The 6,000-nt window shown below is 49.6% G+C and overlaps 1 long non-coding RNA gene across 1 annotated transcript in view; it reads left to right on the forward strand.

The window, feature by feature from the left end:
- The window catches only part of LOC143377394 (uncharacterized), a 131,371-nt gene extending 125,620 nt beyond the window's left edge, over nt 1-5,751 (forward strand). The window contains exon 3 of the long non-coding RNA XR_013087307.1: nt 4,945-5,751. This is a non-coding gene — a long non-coding RNA (uncharacterized LOC143377394). The remainder of the gene's footprint in view (nt 1-4,944) is intronic.
- Nucleotides 5,752-6,000: the final 249 nt, after the last annotated feature.

Below are 6,000 nucleotides of genomic sequence, written 5' to 3' on the forward strand. Positions count from 1 at the left end.
AATGGGCAGATTAGGGGCTCGAATGGAGTCCTGGACGAGCATTCACGTAACAGGATCGGATCGTTTCGAGCGAGGGAGGACGCGAGAGGTGGAATGAAGAAGGAAGGCCAGGGAGCGAAGGCGAAATTATAGGTGGCGGTGATCCGAAGAGTAAACAAGGAGTTGTCTGCCTCCTGCACCGAGGCAGTTGATGCAGGAAATCGGTTTGCCAGTGTCCGTCCTGCCTCTTTCTACTTTCCTCCATTCGTTCTTCTGTCACCCGAGCGGTTTCACGGTCGTCATTGTCAATTCTTCCGCGGTGGCTGGCCCCTAACAGCCTTCGAGATCGCAGGAGGGTCGTGGGACACTTGGAATCTCGTTTGCAAATAAGATTTCACGGTTTCGTCCACGTTGGGCCCCTCTTGGGGTTCAAACGAGTGCCGACGGTGGCTCAACAGAGGGCACAATTGGCCAGCGAGCGTAGTGATTCTTCACTAGCGAGTCCTTAGCTGTTCAAATTTCTATTTAGAATTTTGCTTGCCAGTTGATGTCATCCCAATTACTCATCACCTCTTACAGTTCATCCTTGGCTAGTAACCAACGCTGTGTCATCGCACGACGCCCATATTTCCCTCATTACCATTACTCTGGCCTCTCTGTTGCTCTTGCATGTCATTTCCAGCAACCCCCCTCCCAAAGCCCCCGCGATTGACCTTCTTTTGTTCTCCCATAGTCGTTGGACGTATTTTTTAGAAAGGCATCCAACAGCCTATCATTTTACCCACCTAACTGACATTTATTGTCACCACGAAACCACAATTCCCACAGTTATTCATCAAGCGTGACATTCATTAGGCGAGCTAAATCCCCCACTCTCTGGTAATTAACATTTTCCCGACTCTGTCGTCCACTTGCGGGGAAATTACCAATCGAGCAACGGTCCTCGTGTTTATATTTCTCGAAGGGGAGCTCACGAAGAGTGGTCGCGCGCGCCTTGGGCCCGTGGGCCCACCGCCTGGCCCCTGTGCGCGCAGCAAAGGTCCCGAGGCGGGACAATGACCGCGAAGAAAACCTATTACAATCGTCGAACGATTAGCCCGATCGTTTTTTGGCTGCTCCATCGAGACGGAATCACGGGGAGGGCATTCACTCGCTTTATGAGGCAACAATGACTGGTCATCCACGGGCATTCGGGCATACCGCCTGCCCCCCGCTCCCCCTCTGGGCCTCATCGATTCGGTTCTCTTACTTCTCTGCTGGTACCAGCGATGATTAACACGCGCCTACCTTATTCGATCCGTCGAATACGAGCTGCCAGGATCGAACGATTCGGTAACGGGAGGGCGCCGATAATTGCCGCCATTAAGGCCCCTGCCTATGCCAGGATTCGGGGCCCCTCTTAACTAGTCGGCCGTGATCTGCGCGATTTATTATTCGCGAACTGCCTTGGCCACGAGCCCTTCCGAAGCTGGGCTCTTGAATTCGCGTTAGCGGACGATCTTTGGGCCTATTCTGTTAAAATTGGGCCCCATAGGTCGGGCATATAGGAGGGTAGTTTGCGAAAGGCGGAGTTTGGTTGATTGGGACATTATATTTTACATTCTCCAAGCTTCTTCAAGTAATTAATCCCCATAAAAAACTTGAAAAAAGTAAAAAAAAAAAGATACGCCAAGTACATGAAATCAAATAAATCACAAAAAATAGAAGATAATAATAATCACCAAAATTAAAAAAAGATCTTGATCTAATTTCTCATCGTCGACATTTCAGGCACAACATAACAGATCTGATCGAGATCCAATTCAAGTTTAACCCAAGCCTGTTACTACCACTGTTCCATAAGGCTCCATGGGCCTCAACAGCCAACCGACCTTGGCGATTCCGCGTATTCCCCGTGCATTTCCTCCTCGATGCTCGTTTCTATTCACGTTCCCGCGGTCGATCGCCGCGGCGCCGTTCGATCGGCACACTGACAGGTCGATCCTCACGTCGGCGCTACGTGGAGTCTTTTTCCAACGAGCTTGCCACTTCAAAGCGCGGCGCTCGGGCGAGCAAGGTGTGTCCACGATCGCATCCCGCGATTTAACATTGTAGCACCTCTCTGCTGCACTTTTATCACGGTTTTCCACTCCATCCTCGTCATGGTATCACTAGGCATCCACCCGGAGGACCCCATCGCCCCTTACAAGTTGCAGTCCCACGTAAGCGGGATCTTCTTTTACGGATCTATTGACGTATTTTCCAATCTCTTGGGACTTTATTAGCCTCAGATACCTATCCTCACCCATAAGGCTCCTCAGGCCCACCGAATCCCAATCAGACGCAACGAAATCGCGTTCCCAGTCTAAACTATCGTCCACCTTCATTGATAGATCAATCGACGCGTTCTTTCGATCTGTCAGGCCCCGTTGGGCCCCGTATTCCCTTATCGACCGGTTTCCTCGCTTGCTCGTCCGATGTTATCGCGCGAGGAATTGGATTAACAGGATCAGCCGTTGATGCGATTAATCCTGCGGACGTGTATCGTTGCCGATCGAACGGCGCGCTTCTCCCCTTCGATCCAAAGGGGCCCACGACGAGGAGGGACCGCGGAGGAATGAAAAAACGAAGTGTGCTTTCGATTCAGGGGTACGGGAGGAGGTTGGGTCGAGGGGGAAAAAACGGAGAAAGCTAGTGGCGGGAAAAGGATTCGACTGGAGGATATGGAGGAGGTGCCTGGATGCGATCGAGAGATCTGCTCGTCGAAAATCGAGCACGAGGGCGTCCCGAGGAGGCGTCTCGATGGCTTGGTGCCGCGGCGAGGGGGCCCCGGGGGCCTTCATGATCAACCTGCAATTAAATCGGCCAACTGAAATTTTCGACGGTGCGCGGACCCGTTTGCTCGATAATTTTCGCCCGCGAACGTTTTGTAGATAATTAAACGATAAAGCCACCCCGGTTAAGTGCACGCGAGTCGACCTCACGTTACGCAATGACCCTGCGCGCCGTTTCTTGTTAAAATTAATCGTCCTGTGGATCGCTCCGCGAGTCGTCACGCCTTGATGTAATTACTAGGAGAATCAATATGTCGATTAACCCTCTCAGTGCTTGGCGCGTGACTCTGCGCGTAACGACGCGTGCGGAACTGGTCCGATTGTATTTGATAAACGTGCAAAGTGTTCGGGGGGTGCACAGTTTTGCTGGTAAAAATGTTAAGGACGATGAAACAGGGGTAAGGTGTTTGTTCCTTGAAGGAGCAGGGTTACCTACCTCCACCTCTGCGTTGCTCGCGAGGAACGAGTGTCCAGGAGGAGGGCTAGGTGGATGAGAGACGAGGCAGAGGAGGTGGATCAGCATCGTTATTAATGGGCACGATTACTTGGCGAAACTCGCGCCTTTGTGCGCCAGCCCTCCTCTAACCCTTACCTCCTGCCACCTCCGTCTTCTCCACCTCCGCAGGACCCATAATACCCACACGAGCATTCTTCTTTTACACCTGTACAAGGCCTTCTAAGTTATGCATGGGATCCTCCCACAGAAACAATGCACCCGCTCTTGCTTCACCCCTCCCACTTCAGTCTCGTTTCGTTCGATACTTCCATCCACTTCTGCTCCTGCTGCTAATTGAAGTCGCGTTCCTGCGCGAAGCGGTACGCGTTTTGGATGGATATGGCAGAGATTATTACCTAAACTCGCACACAGGGCCTACGGGAAGCGTGCAATTTTACATTCACCAACTTTCCCACTTAATTCTCTCCACCCAGCGCCCAAGATTCCTCTGCTCGTTCGACGATCCTCCGCCTTTAAAGTGCCGACGCGGGCCTCAATCGCGGAAAGTCAGCTCGCGACAGACAACGAATTGACTGTACTTAAGGGGCCGCCGCGTCGGCATCAGAGCGAATCAGTAGCCGTGGTTCGTGGAAACGTCGCGTGGAAATCTGGCCGAGTCAACTTGTTTCCCCGCAGATAACGCATCAATCTTGTCTTGGAAGTGCGTGACACATTAAATAACGTTGCGTGCGACTGACAATAATCGGGGCCACCGATACACGAGCTACTCGCCGATAAAACCAGCCACGTCTCACCGCCTTTCATCCCGCTACTGGTATAAATCATAGAAAACAGCCATTAATCCCTAATTAACTTACGAACCTCCCATCGAGGATTGGAATACATCGAAGCTACAATGACCGGGTCTGAGGATTAAATACTTCACTCGTACATATGTGTTGCTATAATTTGAAAGTGGAGTTTGATGGTTCCTGAAAGTGGGATAGGTTGCAGCAGTCACGCGGATTTGGCGTTCGATATGCGAATGGAGGGACGGCTGACCTCGCCTGGATCGGCCAGCAAATCCTACCGATTGATTTCACGTTTCTCATTTGTCCCGGACAGCCTCGAAATCCCTCAGTTTCACACTCGACGTGAGACTGACCCCTCGTGCTTGACCCACGCGGCGGGATACACAAGAGAGATTATTGGGCGTCCGTTGAACAGGCTGCTTTTGAGCCTCGATTCAGTTGACTTTTCCCGCGTTTCGGGCCGCTTCTTGGCACCAGGGATAAGTCGCCGGGATTGCCTCGATACGTCACGTTTGCGAAGCGACGTGGAAACTAGCGTCAGGATCAGCGACGCGTGGCTGATTCTCTTCGGGTTATAAAATCTTGAGGATCAAGGGTGGCCCACTTGTCGGACGCTGCCCTTTCAGTTAGCCGAGTATCAACTAAATTTCTTCCTTTTTCAGTTAGATCAGTCTTAGGTTCGAATAAAATCATTTGCCAAGTCCTCAATTTTCACAATTTATTTCTCATTCCGGTTACATTTGAGATAAGTGTAATTCTTAAAGCAAACAGTACAAAACTCCGCGTCCCTTTTCGGCCCGAAGCTAGTAGATTCTCCCTCGATCACTTGCACTATCCACCGCAACTCAACCACCTCATCCGCTTTCTCCAACAGTGGTAGAATTAATCTTCTCTATTCCCGCAGGAGTCCCATGGAGTGACAGCTGCGGTGAACCACCAGAGGTAAAAGTGAAAAGCTTGTTGACTTCGAGCGAAGCCGACCCTGGAAGATCATTCGAGAGAGGAGTCCTCGTGAGAAGCCCTTGGACCTGGAAACGGGATTACGCGAAATCCCGGTCACTTTTATAGGAAACATACATCTTTCCTCGGGGAAACACGATTATCCATGGCTCTTCTTTTCGATCTCGCTGCTACCCCCCCCCCCCTCCCCCCACACACACACCCTCGTGGCGTCTAGTGAATCCAGCAAGCGATTTCCTCAACAGCCATTTGCTAGCCAGCTGCAACGACTTAAACTTCCAGCTCCTCTGCTCTCGAATCTATCGAGATTTAATTCGCCGTGAAACGAGCCCCTGCCACCAGGAACATTCCCCACTCCCCACCTTCGCCCTCTGCAACGTGTGTTCGTGGCAACAGTTCTCCATTGCGTATTTCGAGAATTCTTCTTCCATAAGTATGCACTAGGGTGGTTCTTATAGACGATTCTTAAAAAATTATTATTTTTTTAAGTTTCTTGGTCTTTTTTCGAAAACCGTTTGTCGCGCGAGAAAGAGTAACTACAACTTTTATTTGACATATTTTTTTATATAATTAATAACTTGGAGGATATTATATAAAATCAATTTTGTGAGCTGTAAAATAATTATTTAAACGTTAAAGGACACAGGAACACCTTTTCCCGTTATCCAATCGGGCTCAAACATTACACAGATTTTCTTTTATAATTTGGAACTATTCTGGGGGGTGCCGCGTAGAAAATTAAAAAGTCGAAAATAACCACCCTAGTATGCACATATTGTATACATATTAATTGTATAATTGTGTGTTTTCTCTTGTTTTTTTACCAATAAATCAAAGTTTTTGGTCAAATTCTGTCTTGATTTATTTGACTGTTAACGTCCTCCTTGCCAACTCTTTCGACGTCATGTTCTCCTAGTACATAGCCCAATTTTGTGCATTCTGAAAATTTTTGCCAGATTTTGGCCCAGGTATCAGGAGAACATGAAGCGAAAGGAGGTAT

Source organism: Andrena cerasifolii, chromosome 15 (genome assembly GCF_050908995.1).
Source record: "Andrena cerasifolii isolate SP2316 chromosome 15, iyAndCera1_principal, whole genome shotgun sequence".
Lineage (NCBI taxonomy): Eukaryota > Metazoa > Arthropoda > Insecta > Hymenoptera > Andrenidae > Andrena > Andrena cerasifolii.